At 40.3% G+C, this 25,018-nt stretch overlaps 1 pseudogene; it reads right to left on the bottom strand.

Moving 5' to 3' along the window:
- Positions 1 to 18,483: 18,483 nt before the first annotated feature.
- Positions 18,484 to 18,654, bottom strand: LOC123851829 (U2 spliceosomal RNA; annotated as a pseudogene).
- Positions 18,655 to 25,018: the final 6,364 nt, after the last annotated feature.

The raw sequence follows: 25,018 nt of genomic DNA, 5'->3' as shown, positions 1-25,018 counted from the left end.
AAAATAAAAAAATAAAAATAAAAAAATGGAAGAGTGAATACAAGTATGGTTTCTTCTCTTATGGAGCTTACAGTCGTGATGGAAGAGACAGGCCTGGAACCGAACAACCACAGTACAGTAGGGTCAGTGTTCGTGGTAGGGGCAGCACAGGGCTCTGTGGAAGTGTGCAAGATGGACACCAAGCCAGGGCTTGAGTGGTGTGGAAAAACTACCCCAAAGAGGTGACATGTAAACTGAGATCTGACCTCTGGGTTCCTCCAGGTGGCAATGAGGTTGCTGTCAGCTGCCATTTTTTGATCCTCAGGGATTGACTACATAATGTCACTTTCTTCCTTCACCCAGTTGTCCTTGTAGTTGCTGAGCCTAGGGAGATCCTGCACATTGAAAAGAAAGTTCCGAGACTGCTGATGGCCTCACAGCAGTTCTGCCTTGGCCCTACCCTTCATTAGGGTATGTTAGGGAAATTTTCTTTTTTGTGGAAGTATCCTGAAGCCAGAGATACACTCCTTAGCTCTCATGACACGAAAGCGGACTGGGCAGTGAATCAAGACTTGTGTACTGCAACCTTGTCCTAAAGGAGGTACCATCTATAATGGGCAATGGAACCTCATCCCACTCACAGTGATTAAAGATTCCTTTGATGTTTTCTTGGCAAAAATCACATCAGCAAATTATATTCTGTCTGTCTGGGCTGCATATAGTGGCTTAGGATGGGAAACTGTTTTTTTCTTGTCTGGTTCATGATATTTAAAATTCCTACCATCAGCCATCAGAGGCCTTGGACTAGTGGGGACCAGAATTTGAATCTTCGATCAAGCTTTTACTATTAGACCTTGGGCAAGTCACTGATTTTCTCTAAAGATCAGTTTCCTTATTGCTAACTGTGAATAATAATACTCCTTATGTCACCATACTGTTGTAGAATTAAAAGGAGATAACTTTGTGCCTGAAACACATTGATAATAAATGACAGCTTTCTCTCTACTCGCATTCCTTTGGATCACTGATGGCCACGTTACTGTATACATATGTTACATGTAAGAGTAAACATGCTGTCATTTTCAGCTGCAGACACGTTAGCTCATAGTAGGTGCTCAATTAGACTTGTCTTTTTCCTATTCACCTTGATTTAATTGATCAGATTTTCTGACAAAGAGAAGAGGGTTGGAACATAAGGCAGAAGAGGTACCAGTCTTGTTCACTCTGACCCCTCCCTTCTATTTTTAACCCTTTTATATAGTGTCTGGCAAATTTTAAGCACTCAGTACATAGTTGTTGAACAATTGAATGGATGACCAAATGAATAAATGAATGGGCCAGTGATTGACAGGCAAACTATTGTGAGAATGGGATTTGGAGGAAGCATGAAGTAGTTACTGGTAATGGCATGGCTGTACTTAAGGTAAGACATCAAATCAGTTGGCTGAACTGATAAGTAGCAGCTTGAAATGATCCATTTCCATCCCCAAGTGGACCCCGGCTAAACAAGCTGACTGGCTTGGGACCACATTTTCAATTTTTTTCAATATTATAGGAACTGAAGTAAGAAGTAATGTTGCGCTAACAAAGGTGTAACTTTTTGAGGAAAAAAAAAAAAGGACTTTCGAAAAATATCCCATGGAAACCCTCTTACACTGCCGGTGGGCATGTAAATTGGTACGATCACTCTGGAAAACAATTTGGCTTTATTTGGTAAAGCTGGAGATGTGCATATACCCTGCAGTCCAGGAATTCTGCGCCCGGGTACACACCCTAGAGAAACTCCTGAACATGAGTGTCAGGAAACATGCTCACAGTGGCATTATTTGTAATAGCAGAAAGGTGGAAATAACCTGAACATGTGTGTATGGAGAAAAGTTATAAATTTGTGGTGTAGGAATGCAAGGCAGTAGATACAGAAATACAAATGATTCAATTAGGGTTATGTGCATCAACACAGATGAATCTCAACAACCACAATGTTGAGTGAATAGCAGCATGTAATTTATGGAAAAGTACATACAGCGTGATACCATAAAATACAAAATGATATTATATGTTGTTTATGGGTATATACATGTAAAGCATAGTATAAAGCATGCATGGAAATAGCAAACACCAAATTTACAATAGTGTTTACTTCTGGGGAGGGAGGGAGGGAATAGGGACAGGACGAGATGCACTGCACGGGTGGCTTCATTTCTATCTGTGATGTTTTATTTCATAAACTGAACAGTAGATAGGAGAGTGTTTGAATTATTTGCTTTGCCGCTTGCAGTTCTTAAATAAGGAGACATAAATTTAAAAACTGTATACCCAGGGCATTCTCTGGCAATCTGGGAACCAGCATTTCTGTGCATGGCATTCTGTATTCATTGTGGTCCATGGCTTCAAATTACCAAGCGAAAGTGGGAGGTCCTACTGACCTTAGAATATTTTACAGTGCACAGAACCAGGTGCTTTTGTGATGAAGTCTGAAGCAGAAAAGTAGCTCCACACTTGAGCAAGATTGTTTTGGGCAGCAAGGACTCCAATTGTCCAACCCATTTTTATTTTTTTGTATTTTTTTTAAATTTTATTTTATTAGGTTATGTTAATCACCATACATTACATCATTAGTTTTTGATGTAGTGTTCCATGATTCATTGTTTGCATATAACACCCAGTGCTCCATGCAGAACGTGCCCTCTTTAATACCCATCACCAGGATAACCCATCCCCCCACCCCTCCCCTCTAGAACCCTCAGTTTGTTTCTCAGAGTCCATAGTCTCTCATGGTTCATCTCCCCCTCCGATTCCCCCCCTTCATCCGTCCCTTCCTGCTATCTTCTTTTTTTTTTTTAACATATAATGTATTATTTGTTTCAGAGGTACAGGTCTGTGATTCTACAGTCTTATGCAATTCACTTCGCTCACCATAGCACATACACTCCCCAATGTCTATCACCCAGCCACCCCATCCCTCCCACCCCCCCAACCACTCCAGCAACCCTCAGTTTATTTCCTGAGATTAAGAATTCCTCATATCAGGGGCACCTGGGTGGCTCAGTCATTAAACATCTGCCTTCTGCTCAGGTCATGATCCCAGGGTCCTGGGATCGAGCCCTGCATCAGGCTCCCTGCTCCGCAGGAAGCCTGCTTCTCCCTCTCCCGCTCCCCCTGCTTGTGTTCCCTCTCTCACTGTGTCTCTCTGTCAAATAAATAAAATCTTAAAAAAAAAAAAAGAATTCCTCATGTCAGTGAGATCATATGATACATGTCTTTCTCTGATTGACTTATTTTGCTTAGCATAATACCCTCTAGTTCCATCCACGTCATTGCAAATGGCAAGATTTTGTTTTTTGTGTTTTTTTTGATGGCTACATAATATTCCTATATATATATATATATATATATATATATATATATATATATATATATATCCTATGTATATATATATACCACATCCTCTTTATCCATTCATCTATTGTTGATGGACATCTTGGCTCTTTCCATAGTTTGGCTATTGTGGCCAAATATTGGGGTGCATGTACCCCTTCAGATCACTACATTTGTATTTTTGGGGTAAATACCCAGTAGTGCAATTGCTGGGTTGTAGGGTAGCTCTATTTTCAACTTTTTGAGGAACCTCCGTACTGTTTTCCAGAGTGGCTACACCACCTTGCATTCCCACCAACAGTGTAGGAGGGTTCCCCTTTCTCTGCAACCTCCCCAACATCTGTCATTTCCTGACTTGTTAATTTTAGCCATTCTGACTGGTGTGAGGTGGTATCTCACTGAGGTTTTGATGTGGATTTCCCTGATGCCGAGCGATGTTGAACACTTTTTCATGTGTCTGTTGGCCGTTTGGATGTCTTCTTTGGAAAAATGTCTGTTCGTGTCTTCTGCCCATTTCTTGATTGGATTATTTGTTCTTTGGGTGGGCCAACCCATTTTTAAATGGACTTTGCATGGCTCTAAATACATTTCTATTGCATTTGATTTGTGGTCATATGGAAATTGCCCTATTTTCTTTTGTCACTGACAGCAAATGTGAGAATAAATGAACGACTTGCAAAATTAAATTTTCATCTAATGGGTTTCCATCAAGCCTGGTACCTCTTGTACCAAGATGATAACATCGATTTCTCAGAAAAGTGAAGTTTAGTTGGGGTGTTTCAACATTGTATTAGTACCTCAGTTCTTCTGAGAATTGAATAAGTTATGGGAAAGACCAGGAGTCCCTTTCCTGGGGATCTAGGGACTCCTACATCTCTATCTTAAGGCAACTTTGCCAATGCTAAGAAGATCTTAATGCACTTGACTTGGAGGACTCACTCTCTGGTAGAACAAGATAAAGGGGGCCCTTTTTTAATTCCATAAGAAGTTCATATAAAGCATTTGTAACTTTAAGTTTGGCTTTTGGTCTATTGATCACTTTGGCTGAATATTTAATGTTTGCAACCACTGTTAGTAATTTATTATAATTAGTTCCACAAAAGCAGCTTTCCATCATTAGAAATAACTTGCACGTGAACATGGCCTAAATAAATATCTAAATTGCCTTCCAATTAAAATGCACATTATGCATATTATGTCATTGGAGACTTTTTTCTTTTTAGTTATTCATACAATATATCATTAGAAAAATTCCTATAGCACTGAGGTGGAACGTAGTGATTAATTAATTACCTATTGACAGTGAAAGATGCAAACAAGAGGAACTGATAGGGTCTTTTGCTCTTGGAAAATTTGTCTGGTCATCCTAGTTACTTTGGATTGGATTGGACATTCTGAATGGCTTGTGAGCTCGATTACAGAGCACAGCTGCTGACCTGAAGGCTGGTCTGACATCATACTCATTTTATTTTCCTAACTTACAGAATGTTGTCAAATGTCTGACTTGATGAGCCCAATTAACTTGGTCATTAGTTCTTCCATTCTTAAATAGAACCAAATCTGTAGATGCTTTGGCACTTTGGAGTATAGTTTTTGGTGAAATGAAAATAATTATTTCCCCTTAGTACTAACAACTTAGTGTGTGGGTGTGGGTTTGTAGGTGTGTGATGGATAAGGGTATTCACTTTTATTCCTGATGTTATTGGTAGCACAAAATTCACTTTCTTTGCAAGGGAATCATTGTAGAAGTCAGTAAATTAGTGATATATGATCCTTGAAATCAGTTTCTAGAAGGATAGAAAGTACAGGAAAAGACCTGGAAATCTTCCAGAAAGTTTTCTTGTTGAGCCCCAACCCCGCAGAAGGTAAGCTCCTTGAAGTTATAGATTTGTTTTATTCACCAGTGTATCTCCTGTTTCTAGTAGAGTACACACAAGGGTATTTGCTAAAAGAAGGAAGGAAGGAAGGAAGGAAGGAAGGAAGGAAGGCAGAGAAATGACCAAATGAGCAGATTTAGCTGAATGGTTTTGGGTCCAATAAACCCAGCACTCTAATTTAGAAAATGTGTGGGATGTACCTAACTGCACAGCGTGCTGGGATGAATGCTGTTATAATCCTTATAAGCTGGGCTACAAAACCCACTAGGATTTTAGAGGGCCAGTGGGGGAGGAAAATAATCCAAGAGAGAATATAGTTAGCGCTGTGGAACTAAATCAGTTTTAGCAATAGCTTTGAAAGGAGCCAGCTAGCAGTTAATGTCATAGTGTCCATAAGCAGCATAGCAAGTTCAGGCCAAGCTGGCATAAATTTCCAAGGGAGAGACAATGGGATGGTATGTGGATGCTCATAAGCAGAAGTTTCCAAGTGATAGTTAGCTCTATATGGGAAATATGGTAGCACTGGTTCTATAAGGCCCATTTGTTTGAAAGCAAGGAATGAGGATAATGTTCCCATCAGCAAAGGGTAATCACACAGTCAGAGATTCAGGCTCTAGAGCCACCAGAGAAGCTGCAGTGCAATCTGGAAACAGGCAGAATCCCAGTTATCTATACCAACTAAACCTAGCAGGAAGCAGTAAGGAAGTTGAGACTAATGGTAACCCTGGGCTGGTATCAGACTTAGGACAGAGAAAATCATTCAAAATCCTCTCCATGGCAGTGAGGCTCAAGGACTTGATGGACTTAAGTCTGCAATTATAAAGGTTTTCAGCCTGTACAGCAGGGACGCATGGAGAAAGTAGAGGCTGAGAGGTCTTATGGAGAGCAAAGCAGTTAAAATCAGTCTCTGACTTGGGGTGCCTGGAAGACTCAGCTGGTTAAGGTTCCAACTCTTGATTTCAGCTCAGGTCATGATCTTAGGGTCATGAGATCAAGCCCTGTGTCAAGCCCTGCATCGAGCTGGGTGTGGAGCCTGCTTGAGATTCTCTCTCTCCCTCACCCTCTGACCCCACCTCCCCCTTCTAAAAAAAGATGTCTCTGACTCCTGAGGAAATATTCCAACATTAATTCATTTCATAAAGGGGAAAAGATAAATAACAGTAACAGCAGTAATAGTAACAATAATAGTAACAAAATAGCAACAATAGTAAAAGCAGCACCTGCTTCCATTTAATGAGTAATTACCATACCCCAAGCCTGTACTAGGCACTTTATTTATATTATCTCATTTAATTCTTACAATAACTCTATGAGATAGATCCCAACATTGTCCTCATTTAATAGGTCCGAGAAATTAACTTACATGCCCAAATTCACATAGCAAGGGAATGGCAGAGCTGGGACTGAGCCCAGACAGTCTGATTCCTAAACCCATTAATACATATAATGCACATATGATGTCTTATCATCTATATGTAATGCTGGATAAACATTATGAGACAGACTTTATTATCAATTTTACTTACATGAGAACAAAAAGAAGTAGATTTCAGGTGGTGATTCAGCAAACATGTGTTGTATGTACACTTACTATGTGTCAGGCATTGTGTTGTGTGCTGGGGACACAGCAATGAACAAAGTAGGCACAGTTGCTGTCCTCACAGACCTTACTTTCTAGTGTGAAGCCCTGGGGGTAGTTATAGGCTACACTTGTCCAGCCAGAATTCAAAGAAGTCAGCTAGATTATTCAACTCTTAGGTCCTTTGGAAAAATCCATGGAATGAAACTCTTCTATGGAAGTGCAAAATAGCATAGTGTTTAAATGCATGGACTCTAGGGCTAGACTGAGTTCAAAGTTTTATCTGTTAGGGTCTTGACAAGAAAATGGAAACTACTAGATCTTTCAGCTAAAGGGGATTTAATATAGGGGAAGGGTTACATGAGTAAGACTTATTGAGAAATCAAGCAAGGAATGGTGAGACCACCAAGAGATTAGTAACAACAGGAAGCTGCTTTCACTTCTAGGGCTAGATGGGCAATGAGAGGAGGTGGTGCTACCAGAATCTTGAAGCCAGACTATGTGGTTAAAGCCAGACTATGTGGTTGAAGCCAGACTATGTGGTTGAACAGAGGCAGAGGCTGCCCAGACAGACCTTCGGCTATGGCGGGAGACATGTCCACCTTTAGCTGGAGGAGACACAGCTGCTTCCAGAGATGCTATAGGAAGGTGGCAGGGGGAGAGATAGAAATAGAGATGTAGAGAAAGAGAGAGAGAGAGAAAGAGAGACTGGCCTTTCCCCAATTCTTGTTCTACAATTTTCTTTTTACCAGTGCTTCCTATTGATCAATTTCAGTATATGTGCTGCCGAAGCGAGCACGCTCCCATTGATCAAACTTATTCAAAGCCAGAGGACAGGGGAACCTAGGAAAGTAGTTACTGTGATGAAGAGCAGAGCAGGGGAGGGGAAGGAGAGGAGTGAATATGAAGCTGTTAACAGCTACAAAAGCCAAACTCCATCATTTATTAGCTATCATTATAGGTAAGTATCCCCATGCCTCAGTTTCTCTGTCTATAAAGTTGGAATTTCAAAATAGTACCTCCCCAGAGGGCATTTGTGAGAATTAAATAAGTAGTTACATGTGAAGTGTTTGGAAGAGTGTTTGGCAAATAGTAAGCCTGTTAGAACTTACTGTACTAAGATATAATAAGGTACTAATAAGACCTACTATTATTATTTTTCTCATATACAATATTACCAGTTCATAGTGTTTAATAAAGGCCTCATAGCAATGGGAGCCCATAGTTCAAGTGTCTTGGCAAACAGTAACTATAAATGAATGAGTCTGACTATTCTGATCCATGCCATCCCTCTGTAAAAGCCATTCTTATAAACCTAAGCAGTGTTAGGGCTGGAATTTAGGGAAGCTCATGAATCACTTGATAAGCCTAGCCCCTGCCAGCACTCTCAGCAAGGAGCACTCAACAATAACCCGCTGTGTGGAGTTAGAAAAGCTCCATCAGATTGAAAAGAAGAAACAAAAGAAAACATTATTTTGAATTTACCCCACAAACAAGTGCCCTCTGGCTTTTGGGACAAACATATACATTAGTCCTTAATCCTCCTTTACAACTGTGTCATCAAAGTTCTTGAATCAGAAGCAAAAGCTGGGGGTAAAAGGGAGAATGCAAATAAGGCGGAGATAGGAACTAAACCAGTAATTCATAGAAAAGAGAGAGAGAAACTTCACTTAGTTTATAGATATGTAAAAAATTATAGCAGATCATTTAAGGGTAAAAAGGACATAAAATGTTCAATCAATGAAGGCAGTTATTAATGTGTCCTTCTGTATAAAAATGGAGAAACGTATCAGGTGGCATATGAATGACAAGAAGGAAGAAAAAAAGCTCCAGGCAGCAGAGTAGTGTTTAATGCTTTAATGCTGCGAGGGACTCAGTGCTTCTGTTGCTTTTTGGCACCAGCTGAGAGACAGATTGGTAGCAGTCTAGCAGGTATTTTATATCTCTAATTTCCTTATGGTGCACCCATTGGATTACTAAACTTGGAGAAAATTCGAGTATCTTTGAAATAAACAATTGTTCATCAGGACCTGGCAGGTAGATTTCTGTAAATATATTTTTAGATGTTTGCTCTTTACCGTGAGTGAAGATAAAATTGTGACATTGGTAAAGATGTTGGATATTTTTGTTCATCTTTGCAATTGGGTGGCATTGGTTAGAGCAGCACTTTGTTGACAATGTAAGCCAGAGTGCTGGGCCAGTCATTCCATCAAGTTAAGCCCTTGGCTCTACTTGGGCTTTACTGTTTCAGATATTTCAGACAGACTTTTGGGGACATGCATTATGCAGGTAAATATCCCATGCTCTGTGTCACTTTCCATGTTCAGACTTGACTGAAATGTTTATTAGATTGTATCTTGTATGTCAATTTTTCCCAGACTAGACTGTGGGCATCATGAGAGCAGGGACTGATCTGTCCTTTTTACTGTTATATCCCTAGTGTTCAGATAGTGCCTAGTAAATGCTAAGCCCTTTGGGATTGTTTGTTGGATGAATGAATGAGTTTCTAGTAACTAGTAGACATTTCTGTATGCACTACTGAAAAACAACATGAAAAATCTGCCAGCCATTTTCAAGGATATCGTTTGTCTCAAGAAGTTGGCAAATATTATATTCCTAGTGTAAGGCTGACTTTAGAGAACCCTGATTGTTTTAGGTCATATTTGTTATATGACAAATGTCAGACTTGTACTGCTTTGGCCAATGTCACTATGTTGATGGCTATTTCCTCAAGTTTTCTTGAATGAAACTTCTCACTTCAGCATTCTTTTTTTTTAAAGATTTTATTTATTTATTTAATTGACACAGAGAGAGAGAGACAGCGAGAGAGGGAACACAAGCAGGGGGAGTGGGAGAGGGAGAAGCAGGCTTCCCACAGAGCAGGGAGCCCGATGCGGGGCTCGATCCCAGGACCCTGGGATCATCACCTGAGCCGAAGGCAGTCGCTTAACCGACTGAGCCACCCAGGCGCCCCTCACTTCAGCATTCTTAACAGCCAAATTGAATCAATAGGATCTACCACTTAGTACTTTACCGCATATGCACTTTGAAATTGATGGTTAACAAATTGGAAGTTGTAATTCATGCCTTTTGGAGGCTGATGAAATTCTATCTTGGTATAGTGTAGTTTTCCAAAGTGTGTTACATAGAGCACTAGTTCCACAAGATACTTTTTAAGAGAAAGAAGAAGGTTCTATGCTCAAATAACTTTACGATAACACTGTATGATGGTATAGTCCCATTTTGGAAATTCATGATGTACATTAATTAACATAGTAAAAGCTCTGAGAAGTTATACAGTTAAGGAAACTTATTTCTTTCTAACTCTGAATTTCTCAAATTGAGTTAATTACAGAAGCTTTCCCCCCATTAACATTCTTACAAGATTATTATTCCATTGAATGACATTAGAAAAGTTTAGTGGAATAAAAAGAAGACTGACCTCCCTATTAAAAGAATAAACGTCCTGTCTGGATCTCCTACTTAATAGTTTTGTTTTCAGGGGTGCCTAGCTGGCTCAGTCGGTAGAGCATGCGACTCTTGATCTCTGGGTCATGAGTTTGAGCTCCACGTTGGGGTGTGGAGCCTATTTAAAAAGAAAAAGTTTTGTTTTCATACTTTAAAGTTTTTGAAATCAGAATAAGTCTTATGGTGTATTTAATAAGATATTTATTTTTTCTGAGAAAAGTTATAATTAAATTGATAGTTCATCTTATAATTTATGGCATCCTAGAGGCAAAGAAATATGGTAGAACCTCCCTGCCAACTTCTCAGGGTTATTGTGAAAATCAAATGAGTCAATGGATGAGAAAGCAGCATGTATAAATTCATAATAAGGATTATTTTCATTATGTCTTGTTTGTCTGGCTTACATGGGAGGGGTAGGCTATCAGGCTGCCTTTTAATACCATTTCCTCAAGTGGACAGGAACACGCCAAATCCAGGTATCAGAACTGATTTATTTCCATTTTCATTTGGTTGCTTGACTTGACTTGAGAATTGTGCTTTATGTACATAGTCATGGACTTAATTACAAAAACAAAAATAAAACCATTTTTAATATTCAGTAACAATTTCTGGCAAAAGAAATAATTTGAAAATGTGTGATAACTTTATTTGCTGTTGAAAGGAATTTGGAATGAAATGGATGCTTCTTGGAACCCATCAGGGGAATTAATTCTTCAATAAGCATTTACTGAACTTATGTGCCTACTTCTGCATTAAGAGCTGTGAGAAATACAGTTAGTAGGCACTAAGTGAATGGTTTTAGACTGACTTTTGATTTGGTTCTTGATAGGTACTCACTGTAATACGGATGAATGAAGTCAGATCACTACCCTGGAGCAACTCATAGACTAAAGAGGAATACAGGCTGGTAACCGGTTAAGTGCCATGATATAAGTATTTATAAAGCATGGTTGAAGGGCCAAATAAATGGTTACTATGAACTAACTCAGCTTGGTGGGGTTTGAATGGGATTTGAAGCTTCACAAGATGAAGGAATATGGGCTGAGCATTGAAAGATCAGTAAGAGCTGGGCAGAAAGTATGGGAAAGCAGTGAAGCCATAAAAACATCACGTGTAGAAACTCGGATGAGATTGCATGTATGCCCCATGATTTCTGCAAAATGCTGAGTTTGTTGCTATGAACATTTCATGGAGTCATAGTGAAAGATGAGCCTGGAAATGAGCCTGGTGACTGTGAAGGACCATTTGCATGCCATGTAGCAGTTTTGGCCTGTGTGGTGGAAGCAATTCTAGCCATTCAAGGTTTTTGAGTTGGTGAGTAATGTGATCAGTTTTGCATTAAAAAAAAAAAAAGACAAAAAACAAACACTCTGGTAGCAGCCTGGAGCACAGATCAAAAAGTAGAAAGACTGTTTAGGAGACTGTTGTAATAATCTGGTCAAGAGATGATGATAGTGGGGATGGGAAGATAATAATAGATTTTGAGAGATGATAATTCTAAGGTAGAGGCTGCAGAATTTAGAGATTAGCAGACATGGGTGGGGTGGAAGGAGAGGGAAGAATCAAAGAGTAAAATCTGTGCTTTTGAGTTTGAGATATTGAGTAGATGGTGATGTCATCATTTATAATAGGGGATTTGGAAGGAGGAATCTGCTTAGAGAAAAGATGACTTTAGTGGCAGTGTTATTTTCAATAGTCAATAGGACATATGGAAAAAAGATAATATTTCTGCCTTTCTAGAACCTGTTATTTGTTTAGCATGACCGAATTACACATATCTTTCAAGTGGCTTCTTCTGTAGTCATGAAGTCTGCACTGAGCCCAAGGACAGAATTCCAGCAAGACTCTCCAGCATTTTTTTGTGCCAGGGAAGGTTTAATAAAAGAGGTGACATTTAAGGTGGATCTGGAAGAATGAGTAAGAATTCATAAGATTCATAAGAAAGATTCATAAGAAAGCCATTCTATGCAGGGGAAATGGCATGAACAAAAGCAGGGAGCTGTGAAAGATCATAGAATGTCTGGGAATTGTAAGAAGCTCAAAATAGCTAAAGCGTGTGTGGTGAAATTGGTGGGAGAAGAGATCTAAAATTAAGTTCTCACCAGCACCAAAGTCAAGGACTTTACTCTGTAGGAACCAATGGAAGTTTAAAGCAGAGGAGTAGCATCCACAGATCTGTATATATAATTGGTAATGAGGCATTGAGTTCAAAAGAGATCAGAAGGGAAGTCTACAATTCCCTTTGTAGTACCAGGTTAAGCTGTGAACCTTAATGACTCCTTTTTAAGGGCTCCCATTAATCTTGCATCCCAGGAGCTTTGGCTCCATTTGGGATCTTCCTGCTATTATTTGAGGTTGCCAGCCATTTCTCTTTTATACAGAAACAGCTTCTGCCACTGAAATATGGCATCAAGCAGGCTTGAATTGATTCTGCTTAGCACAGCATGCCACACATTGAGATTTCCCTTGGAAAAATTATCACTAAGAGTCCCAGACTGTGTCTGATAGTGCTTTATATTTTATTAAAGGAAATGGTTCTAATAAACTCCAGTGAGTGCCTGGTAGATATCAAATATCTGGTTAAAAAGGCGATTGGGAATCTATCCAACCTATCTATTTCAAGGTAGAAAAATTATGTTTGGGGCGTGTGTGTGTGTGTGTGTGTGTGTGTGTGTGTGTGTACAGAGCAACTTCTTTCAAGATACATCTCCAAAAGCTAGTGAAACAAAAGCAAAAATGAACTTTTGGGACTTCATCAAGATAAAAAGCTTCTGCACAGCAAAGGAAACAGTCAACAAAACAAGGAGGCAACCCACAGAATGGGAGAAGATATTTGCAAATGACACTACAGATAAAGGGCTGGTATCCAAGATCTATAAAGAACTTCTCAAACTCAACCACCCAAAAAACAGATGTTGCTTTTTAAATACAACAAAATAGGCTTCCTTCAAAATAACCCCTGGCATTCTCAGGCCAGAGAACAGAGCAGTGGATTAGAAAGGGGACTCCAGCTGCCAGATGTCAGGGTGGTCAATTAGGACAATGAAACAAACTGAAAGTAATAATCAAGCCTTTATTTACTTACTGTGATACTGCAAACAAGAGGCAAAATTGGTGCCAACTCTCTAGTGTTCCATTTTCCCCCATGGAATGGCACTGGGCAAGGGTCAGATGGATGCAGTGCACAAGTAATCATCTTGTAATCCTCTTGCTACTGAGAAGCCCCTAACAAAAGGCTCTTTCCTCTTTATGGACCCATGGGCTGGAGATAAGGAGAGAGGGAAGGGCTAGTAGTGGAAAGGAACTCAGACAGATCAGAGAAAAGTACTTCCACCGAGACCCCTTACAAGGAGGCCATGGTGGAGATGTGAGGGAAAGGCCTTAGCTGAAGCTTCTGATAAGAAGGCCTCCAAGTGGGGGTGCTTGGGCCAGGAATGCAGATATGTGTCTGAGCATGACTAGCCTGGAGTGGGCAGCCTGAGTCCATGACAGTAACTCCCTCCAGAAAGTTGCAAAGCAATGGCGGTGCACCAAGTCTAGTGTGGCGAGGGCAGCTTCCATTCATGAGGCCTGCCAAGCAAAGCCTTGTCATTGCTTGTGGCCAGGTCTGAAAGATCAACATAGGATTTTAGTCTGGAGCTGGACTCCTCAAGAATTTGACTGGGAACCAGGAGATCAGAGTTCTAGGCCGGATTTTGTGAGTGATTCACCGGGTGAAGTCAACTTTTCTTTTTGGGCCTGTTTCCTCATTTATCAAAATGAGGAAGCCCTAGTTTTTTTTTTTTTTTTTTTTTTATTCATTTATTTGAGAGAGTGAGAGAGCACATGAGAGGGGGGAAGGTCAGAGGGAGAAGCAGACTCCCCGACGAGTAGGGAGCCTGATGCGGGACTCGATCCTGGGACTCCAGGATCATGACCTGAGCCGAAGGCAGTCGCTTAACCAACTGAGCCACCCAGGCGCCCAGGAAGCCCTAGTTTAATATCCTCATGCTCAGCCTAAAAAGTTTCTTTCATCTCTCATGTTTTGTAGTTTCATTTCTGAAAGAAGGAGGCTTGTGTCCAAAGGCAACAGCGCCTGGACTGTACCTCCTGCCACAAAAGCAGCTCTCACGTCCCCTGGGGAAAATAGTTGATGACCACTAGGCAGCCCCTTAGTGCTCAGCATAAGGACAGTAGCATCTTCCTCAACTTAGGACTAACTGGAGAGGCTTTTGAGCAGCTTTTTGCTTTCTGAGGATTCTCTTTGGAAAATAATAGGTAAAGGTCAAAGACAGTAGCAGCTCTATTAAAGGTGACTCTTGGCAAGAGGCTTCTCTCTCCCATCTGGCTTACTGGGCTCTGCCATTTATGATCTGAAGGCACAAGGCCAATTTTCCGTGGTGGGAGGGGCCATTAGCACACAACCACACCATCTATAGACGAGGGCTTATATTTAATAGAACTCAGCCGCAAGTTTCAGACGGTTTTAGCAATCTGAGGTGTGAGCATATAGGTGATTAACTGCTCCAGAGCAGGTCTGTGGCTTATACCGCCTTGGAGCCCCAGTCCAGAGAAGGTAGTGTGTGGAGAAATATCATGTTATAATTGGAATCATTATTATGGATAGTCAGTGATTAGTGAGTGCTTACTCCATTTCAGGCACTTTAAATATATGCTCGTTTAACTGAATCCTCACAACCACCCTATGAGGTGAACGCTAATATTAATTATCCTCATTTTACAAGTGAGAAGATTGACCTCAGAAAGACTAGATAACCTACTCAGGGTTATATAGCTAGGAACTGGCTAAGTCAGGATTTGAATCTAAGTGTGCCTGACTTTGGAAACTATATTCCTAGCCACTATCTTATGCTACCTCTTTTTTTTTTGGTCAGGTCAATTCAACCAGGGATAGCCACATCCTTGAGTAAAGCAGATAATTACCTAGGTGGTATGATTTGAGGATTGCTAAAATATTCAGTCAAGTCAGCCATTAGTGTTCCTTTCTATGTTGGACTTTACAGGTGGATTCATGTATAGTTTGACAAACATATGTAATTTTCCAGAAAAACGAATCACGAAGGCCAATGTGCCGTTTTACTTTCTATACCTTTTGCTTTAATGCACCTTTTCCCCAGCAAAGAGCTATGCTTCCAGATGGTCCAGGCTCAATGAGACAATCTTGATAAATCCAGAATGTAAGATTCAGGGAGGAAGTTAAAATCTGACCATTGAAAGACCTTGATAATACAATACTCTACTACAATACTAGAGGAGTTGATGGTAATTTGTCATACACACAATGAATGTGATTGTCAGGATCAGGAATCTGTATTCCTGGCCATTGAGTGTTACTGAGGCAGAGCAGCCGTCTGTGGGTGTGTGTACACCATGGTACAGGAGAAGACCAGATGAACTTGTACTTCCTCCAGTCTGTGTCTCTTTGTTGGTGTCTGTTCTCAGTCACAAGACGGGAAGCTAAGGCAGCTTAGAAAACTCTATCTTTGGGCTAAGACATGGTATCTTTGGAAGTTTATTGTTAAAATACCAGTACCATTTGGGAGAAGCATTAACTGCCTTCATCAATTCCTTAGTTGTAGTTTATCCACTAATGTGAAGTCTGAGGAAGACCTGGGTAACTTAATTTTATCCAAGGGTTAGATCTGAAACATGAGCCAGGAGAGTTTGTGTTTTGGACAGTGGTGAGATGGCAGAGGTGGTAGGGGAAGTGAACACTTTGGCTCTGGGCAACTGAGGCAGATGGCACCTCCAACTCCTGGGGGAGAGGCAGAGGCAGACTAGAGGGTCAAAGACTGCCATCATTTCCCTTTTACTTCCCTTTGATCCCTGGCCTAACTCTGAGTACCTCCATCTTGACAGGGACAGAATTTCTGAGCAGGTAAACTGGTGTTGTTTCTTTAGCATTGATTATTTGTGTCCTGAGCTCACTGATGCTTGCACCCTAAAAACAGTGAGACCAGAGGCCCTAACTGAATAATCCTCAGCAGCCTGAACGAAGTCCAAAGAAAGTTCACTGAACAAACTGAAAACTTTGTGGTGAAAAGAAAAAATACTTTGGAATGTCATTCTCATGTCAGAAACCAGAAGAGCACTTTGCTCACACTGGGAATTAATTGGTTGATGCATTCAGTTTACAAATGATTCCATGCAGGTGTTCTTAAATAAGAACTGTGGCAATGCAAAAAGATGAATGCTTCCAGAAAACTGAAAGACACTGTGGTGCCGTGGAAAGAGCACGGGCTTTGGAAGCAAACAGCCTTAGGCAAGTTCCTTCACCTCTCCGTGCCTCCATTTCAGTTTTCTCGTCTGTAAAATGGGGAGGAATACAGTACTCGTCCTGTCTCGCAGAGTTATTGCGAGGCTTCGGTATGACACTTCGATATGTAAGTGCCTAATACAGTTCCTGGCATATAGTGGAAGAGCTATGTTGAGGTAGAAAAGAAAGATTAAAATGTAGAAGAACAGGAGCCACAGCTCATGAAAATCAATCTTAATGAAAATAAGGCGGCATCGGAAGCATGATGCAAGTCTATAGACAAAGATAATACAATCTCTACAAATGGTTTGTGCACAGTGTCTCAGGGAGCAAGCTTACTGCAGTGCCTGGAAGAAAGAGATAGTCGCCAAAAGACGATGGCAGCACAGGACACCTAATCCAGTGGGCACGGACACCCTTGTCACTAGCAAATATGGCAAGAGGCCCTTTAGCCCATGCCTACTGTACCAGAGCCATCCCTGTGTACCGAGACAGGAATTGCTTACTTGGCAAGATTTTCACTGTGGGTCGTCACTAGCAATCAGGGAAAAATTCCCATTCAAATACCACCATCTCGTCATAGCTATTCAAACAGACAAAAATAAACAGTCTTTAGTGTGGAGAGGACGTGGGGAAAATGCACTCACATACACTGCTGGTGGGAACGAAAATAGGCACAACCCTTTGGAAGATGGTTTGGTAGTTTCTATAAAATATGAAAACAGGTCTTTACATCAGCCCAGCAATTCCACGTCTATGTATATATCCCAGAGAATTACCCCGTGTGCATTTGGAGACATATACAAAGGATGGTTATTGTTGTTTTAGTTGTAATAGCCTGACTGCTCATTAGTTGGAGTGGTTAAACATTATAGCACATTCATGTGATGAAATATTATGCAGCCATTTAAAAATGAAATGTATTAGATGCAAGGACATGAAAGTATTCCTATGATTCATTGTTGGGATTTAAAAGCGAGTTTCAGCACACTGTTTGTAGCATGATATCCAATTTATTTTGTAAAATTTTCAAGAAATGGTATAAACTTATATTTGCATAGAAAACAAGTCTGAAAGGATAGGAGTTACCCCTGGGGAACAGGGATGGGAGTGCTGTTGGTGGGGGGGGAGGGGTAGTCCTGAAGAGTCACTTTCCCTGTTTACTTTTTAGATGTCTGCGTTATTTGAAATTCTTCAGATGAACATGTTCTACTGTCTCAGTCTTTAAATAAATCAAAGTAATGAAACAAATGTATGTGATAGATTGCCTCAGTCACTTCTAGCCCATGCTTGGTCTGCATTTTCTCTGTTTTCAGATGATAATAATGATGATGATGCTCATGACAGTAGCTAACATTTATGAAGTGTTTACTATGTGCTGGGTAATGTTCCAAGTGCTTTACATATATTAGCTCATATAATCTTCACAAGATCCTTATGAGGTTGTTTTAGTCTGTTCAGTCTGCTATAACAAAATTACCATATACTGGGTGGCTTATAAATAACAGAAATTTATTTCTCACAGTTCTGGAGGCTAAGAAGTCCAAGAGGCACCAGTAGATTTGGTGTTTAGTGAGGGCCCACTTCCCGGTTCATAAACTGCAGTTTTCTTGCTGTGTCTTTGCAGGGTGAAAGGGGTGAGGAAGTTTTCTGGGGTCTCTTTTATAAGGACGCTAATCCCATTCATGAGGGTTTTACTCTCATGACCGAATCACTTCCCAAAGGCCCCTACCTCCAAATATCATCACTTTGGAGATTAGGATTTTAACATATGAATTTCAGAGGGAGGGGCACAAACATTCAGTCTATGGCAGAGGTAGAAACTGTTATCATCCCCATTTTACAGATCAGAAAACTGAGGCTCAGAGAGTTTAGAATACTTGTTAAATTTCATTCATCTCGTAAGTGATGAGGCTGGGATTTGAAATCAGAGATCCTTGCTCTCAAAGAGTTAAGAGACTGGGGAGATGCATACTCTCTGTCTCTGTCTCTGTCTGTCTTCCCCCCACCACACACATTCAGGAAGGCACACGACAAAATGCAATATAGAACAGTATTACAGAGAATGAATGCTACAGATACTACACTTGGTCTTAGCCAAAAGGCCGAGAAGCGATAAAGTATCTGGGAGAAAGAGTGCTCATTGTAGGCTCAAGGACTCAGACCAATGCTTCAAGTTGGACACACAGCCCACCTGATTCTTCTGTGGCCAAGAATATGCTTAGTGGGGCATCTGGAAGGGACACCTTAACAGCTTGTAGCTAAAAAATTAAACAAAGCCTAGAAACCCACCCAGACCTCTGCGCATACATTATTCTGAGTTGGGCTTGGGCACCGCGCAGCAGCGCTGAAGCTAGCTATGGTAACGAGCACATGTCTCAGTAATACGGACTAACTCCAATCTAAGGTCATATGAAACCACAGCTGGAAGGGCCTTTTGATGCTCACTCTTCACTCTTTTTATAGATGAAGAAACTGAAGCCCAGAAAACGGAATTAACTTGATCAAGGTCACACTGCTATTTTGGTGGCCAAAATATGGCAGGATGTCACTTAGAAGTAAAATACATCACCTGGCTAAAGGAATCCCTCTGCCTTGTGATTTAGGTAAAGGATTTAGAGGCTTTCTCCCTTCCATTCTCCCTCTCTTTCTCTCTCTCTCTACACACACGTGTGTGCATATGTATGACAATTTCACTTCCTGATGCTTTTGTTCATGTCTTTCTCCAATGATTATCACTTACCCTCCATATAAAGTATTGGTGGAATTTGGTCAGTCTCTTTCCTCCCTGAACATGGGTGGAGAGGGAAAAATGTTTGATCTGTCCAGACACGACTTTTCAAAGGGCATCATTATCATGGCCAGAGGATGAATGATGGGCCTCCAAAGAGAATCTTGAGAACGGACCCCAGTTTTCAGGGATGGCATTTCACGTGCTTGCTTGGAGGATGATGAGTTAGTACCTCTGTGACATGATCAATTATATAGGGCCAGGGTTAGGGTTACATAACAGGCCTGTCTGCAGGAAAAATCTTATAGAACAAAGGGGTGGGAAAAAATGTGCTGTGCAATTGCATAATAATCCTGTGAAAAACAAAATGCCTTACCCATTTTAATAAAAACACTGGGAAAAAAATGATGAGTCCTCACCCTGTCTAATCAATTGCAGGGCTTCATAAAAGAAACGAAGCTGCTTTTCCCCCACAAATAAGCACAAAATCAATCTTCAAAAGCAACATATTTTATTGCACCTATTCTCGGTTCGTCAACTCCTCAATTTATAAATGGTTATTTTTTTTCCCTAAGTTGGGTGGAGATGGGTGGGGAAGGGCAGAACAGGACTCATAGGTGTCTCTAGTTTTCTGAGCTATGTGCCACGGGGCTGTTTTCCAAGTCCTCGGCAGTACAATAGCAGCCATCAGTTAACTTGAGGGTTAATTTGGGGATTGGTCATGTAGAGTAGAAGCACACAAAAAGGTGTGCAGCAAAGAGCCTTAATTCAACTCTGCTCTAGATAAGCTCTGGCACTAGACAAAACGGCAAAATTCATGCCTGTTTCTAGGCCCAACCAGACCCATTATTCCTAATTCTCTTCTGGGTTATTTCATAATAAACTCTGCACATAAACTCTGGTGCTTAAACTCCCTTTCCCATGCCTATCCAAACATCCAAACAATACCTTGTCTCTTCTTTTTCTTTTATGCTGAAATGGGCTCCTTGCCTTTAGCCTAGTTTGTCTGATTCAAAAGATTTCAAAACGTGGTTTCTCCCAGGAAGCATTTCTTAGTTCTCCCCCATACTCTCTGCCTTCCAGTGCAGATTTAGGTACTTCTCTTAGTGTTACCTTAATACACTTTGCTTTATCTATCATTGTCTACGTGGCATTCTTGCCCCATTTATAGAATGCTCTAGGAGAGGAATCAAGTATGCTTTGGGTCTGTATCTGTATCAGGCAGCACTGTGCTTGGCACAGAGAAGGGGCTCAGTCTGTATTTCTGGAATCGAACTAAATGCAAGGGCTAACTTGATATCATGAGTTGAGAGGGGCACATACATTACCAAGTATATGTCGCTGCTAGAGTGGATTTTGAAGACTAGCAATCTTTAAAGAGCCTAAAAGCAGGAAATACGGAGGCTGTGAGCTGTAACAGCACTGCAAAGAGGGACACAGAGCTTGAATCTGTGGCCTGGACATGTCTGCCTTCGGTTCGTGTCCTTGGAGCTACCAACTGCCAGGATTAGTTCTTCGGAGAGGTGTCTTCATTGAGTCATATTTATAATCTATTTCCCCAAGTTGAATTGGATTTCATGGGTGGTTTACCTAGTCCAGGGACTCTCAGTAACATTCAGGGAACACTCCGTGCCCATGGTGAGCACTAAGGTGCACCTGTCTCAATTGATACAGCTGCTCATTTGCTGAGCAGGGAGGCAGGCGGTTCCAGGCCAGCATTATTACAGCGAAATAGTTTTGTTTCGGTAGAAACTCCCTTGGTCAAAGTGATGTTAAAAAAAATGGGGGCATTTCTAAGATAATGAATGCCAGTGCAAATGGAGAAGAGGGATAGGAATGTGTGTGTGAGAGAGAGAGACAGACAGACACACACAGAAGAGAGGAACTACTTCATTCCTGTAATTTAGACTCATATCTAAAAATGAGAGCAAACATTTATAGTGAGCATCTTACTGAATTCTTACAATCTTCTGAGGTAATACTGTTATGAATCCTATTTTATATATGAAAACAGTAAGCTTGGGCAAGTGAAATAACTCACCAAATGTCACAGAATTGATAAATGGCAGAGCTGGGAATTTAAACTTCATTTGTTTGATTCTGAAGCTCACATTCTTCCCTCTAATTAAAGGTGTATTTACCTGCAGTAAATGACACAAACCTGAAAGATACAACCAAATAGTATCTTACATATGTATATACCTACTTGATCACCACCCAGGTCAAGATGTAGAACATTACCATCATCCCAGAAAGTTCTTTTGTGTCCCTTTCCAGTCAACACCAACCCCTCACGCCAAGGTAGCCACTCTTCTAACTTCTGTCACTATACATCTGTGGTTCTCCAAGTGTGGACCTGGAACTAATAGCATCAGCATCACCTGGGAACTTGTTAGAGATGCACATTCTCAGGCCCCACCGCAGCCCAACCGAGTTAGAAACTCTGAGAGTGGGGCCTAGAAAACTTTTAAAAAACTCTTCAGGAGATTCTGTTGCACAACCAAGTTTGAGAACTGCTGCACAAAGCAGTTTTGTGTGCTTTAGAAATTCATATATATATGAATAGAGAGAGAGAGAGAGAGAGAGAAAGAGAATCATATAATATGTATTCTTTTGTGTCTGGTCTTTTTTTTTCTCAGCAAAATATCTGTGAAATTTATTCATATTGTTCCATGTATCAGTAATTCCTTCATTTTAAACTTCTGATTAGTATTCCATTGTATAAATATATAATGTTATCTCTTTGATAGGTTGTTAGCAGAGCTTTTTTTAAAGAACATTTGTTAATGGAAATCTTACATTTGTCTAAGGCAAATAAATTTGTGGAATCACAAAAATTAAGGAGCAACTTAAGCAAGAGTGAAGCAGGTTGCTGTATCATATGACACGATTTCCAGAAAGGCAGTGCTATCCTCCTAAGTCTCTTCATTACTTGCTTGCCAATGCTGGAAATTTCATAGGAAGTTAAGACTTTTATTCCACAATAAATACTAAAACCTAAAAGGCATGTGTGTACTCCAAAAATTAAAAAGGGAAAGAAAATAGAGTGAACGTCATACTAATGTGTTAATGATCTCTCCTTTCTTGCCAGTATATAGCATGTATACTATCACTTACTAATCCAAGCCCTTAACAGGCATTACTAATCAATCATGCTACTTTTAAATGTTGATTCCCAATGCAGTCTCAGGATCTTTCTCAACAAATTCTCTCAGGTCATGCCAACTCTGGCCTAATTCATGTGTGTCTGTGTGTGTGTGTGAGAGAGAGAGAGAGACAGAGAGAGAGAGAGATTGTAATAGTGTTTAGAACTGAAGAATGGAAGAAGACACCATGGAGGGGATGTATGTATGGCTCAGAAAGAGAATCAAAGTCATATTTTGTCTTCTGTGACCTATTTTCTTTTGTGTTTATACTGGGAAGCCCAGTAAGTATGGGTGGTCAGGATATAGCAAATTCTTAGCTAACTGAATTTGTGGGAAATCAGCATAATAGAACCAAAAACAAAAATAACAATAGCCAGCAGTTTCACTGAGAACTATGTGTTGGGCCTTGTGGTAAGTGATTCACATGCATTGTCTCATCTAATTCCCAGAACCCTGCTAGGCTACTATTATTACCTCTATTTTATTTATTTATTTATTTTTAATTTTATTATGTTATGTTAGTCACCATACAATACATCATTAGTTTTTGATGTGGTGATCCACGATCCATTGTGTTCGTATAACACCCAGTGCTCCATGCAGTACATGCCCTCCTTAATACCCATCACCGGGCTAACCCATCCCCCCACCCCCCTCCCCTCTAGAACCCTCAGTTTGTTTCTCAGAGTCCATAGTCTCTCATGGTTCATCTCTCCCTCCGATTCCTCCCCCTTCATTTTTCCCTTCCTTCTCCTAATGTCCTCCATGCTATTCCTTCTGTTCCACAAATAAGTGAAACCATATGATAATTGACTTTCTCTGCTTGACTTATTTCACTTAGCATAATCTCCTCCAGTCCCATCCATGTTGATGTAAAAGTTGGGTATTCATCCTTTCTGATGGCTGAGTAATATTCCATTGTATATATGGACCACATCTTCTTTATCCATTCATCTGTTGAAGGGCATCTCGGCTCTTTCCACAGTTTGGCTATTGCAGACATTGCTGCTATGAACATTGGGGTGCATATGGCCCTTCTTTTCACTACATCTGTGTCTTTGGGGTAAATACCCAGGAGTGCAATTACTGGGTCATAAGGTAGCTCTATTTTTAAATTTTTGAGGCACCTCCACACTGTTTTCCAAAGTGGCTGTACCAACTTGCATTCCCACCAACAGTGTAAGAGGATTCCTCTTTCTCCACAACCTCTCCAACATTTGTTGTTTCTTGCCCTGTCCATTTTTGCCATTCTAACTGGTGTAAGGTGGTATTTCAATGTGGTTTTGATTTGAATTTCCCTGATGGCTAATGATGATGAACATTTTTTCATGTGTCTGTTAGCCATTTGTATGTCTTCTTCAGAGAAGTGTCTTTTCATATCTTCTGCCCATTTTTTGACTTGATTATTTGTTTTTTGGGTGTTGAGTTTGAGAAGTTCGTTATAGATCTTGGATACCGGCCCGTTATCTGTAGTGTCATTTGCAAATATCTTCTCCCATTCTGTGGGTTGCCTCTTTGTTTTGTTGACTGTTTCCTTTGCTGTGCAGAAGCTTTTTATCTTGATGAAGTCCCGAAAGTTCATTTTTGCTTTTGTTTCACTAGCTTTTGGAGATGTATCTTGAAATAAGTTGATGTGGGTGATGTCAAAGTGGTTACTGCCTATGTTCTCCTCTAGGATTTTGATGGATTCTTGTCTCACATTGAGGTCTTTCATCCATTTTGAGTTTATCGTTGTGTATGGTGTTAGAGAATGGTCGATTTCATTCTTCTGCATGTGGCTGTCCAATTTTCCCAGCACCATTTATTGAAGAGACTGTCTTTTTTCCATTGCATGTTTTTTCCTGCTTTGTCAAAGATTATTTGACCATAGAGTTGAGGGTCCATATCTGGGTTCTCTATTCTGTTCCATTGGTCTATATGTCTGTTTTTGTGCCAGTACCATGCTATCTTGGTGATCACTGCTTTGTAATATAGCTTGAAATCAGGCAATGTGATGCCCCCAGCTTTGTTTTTCTTTTTCAACATTTCCTTGGTGATTCGGGGTCTTTTCTGATTCCATACAAATTTTAGGATTGTTTGTTCCAACACTTTGAAAAATGTCATTGGAATTTTGATCGGGATGGCATTGAAGGTATAGATTGCTCTGGGTAGCATAGACATTTTAACAATGTTTATTCTTCCGATCCATGAGCATGGACTATTTTTCCATCTTTTTGTGTCTTCTTCAATTTCTTTCATGAGTGTTCTGTGGTTCCTAGAGTATAGATCCTTTACCTCTTTGGTTAGGTTTATTCTGAGGTATCTTATGGTTTTTGGTGTTATTGTAAATGGAATCATTTCTCTAATTTCTCTTTCTACAGTTGCATTGTTAGTGTATAAGAAAGCAACTGATTTCTGTGCATTGATTTTGTATCCTGCCACATTACTGAATTGCTGGATGAGTTCTAGTAATTTGGGGGTGGAGTCTTTTGGGTTTTCCACATAAAGTATCATGTTGTCTGCGAAAAGAGAGAGTTTGACTTCTTCTTTGCCAATTTGAATACTTTCATTTCTTTTTGTTGTCTGATTGCTGTTGCTAGGACTTTTAGTACTATGTTGAACAAT

Source organism: Mirounga angustirostris, unplaced genomic scaffold, assembly GCF_029215605.1.
Source record: "Mirounga angustirostris isolate CCGP_5_RB_7025 unplaced genomic scaffold, mMirAng1.0.hap1 SCAF_11, whole genome shotgun sequence".
NCBI classification, from domain to species: Eukaryota; Metazoa; Chordata; class Mammalia; order Carnivora; family Phocidae; genus Mirounga; species Mirounga angustirostris.
Note: the sequence above shows the minus strand (reverse complement) of the source record. Positions and strands in the feature narration are given on the sequence as shown.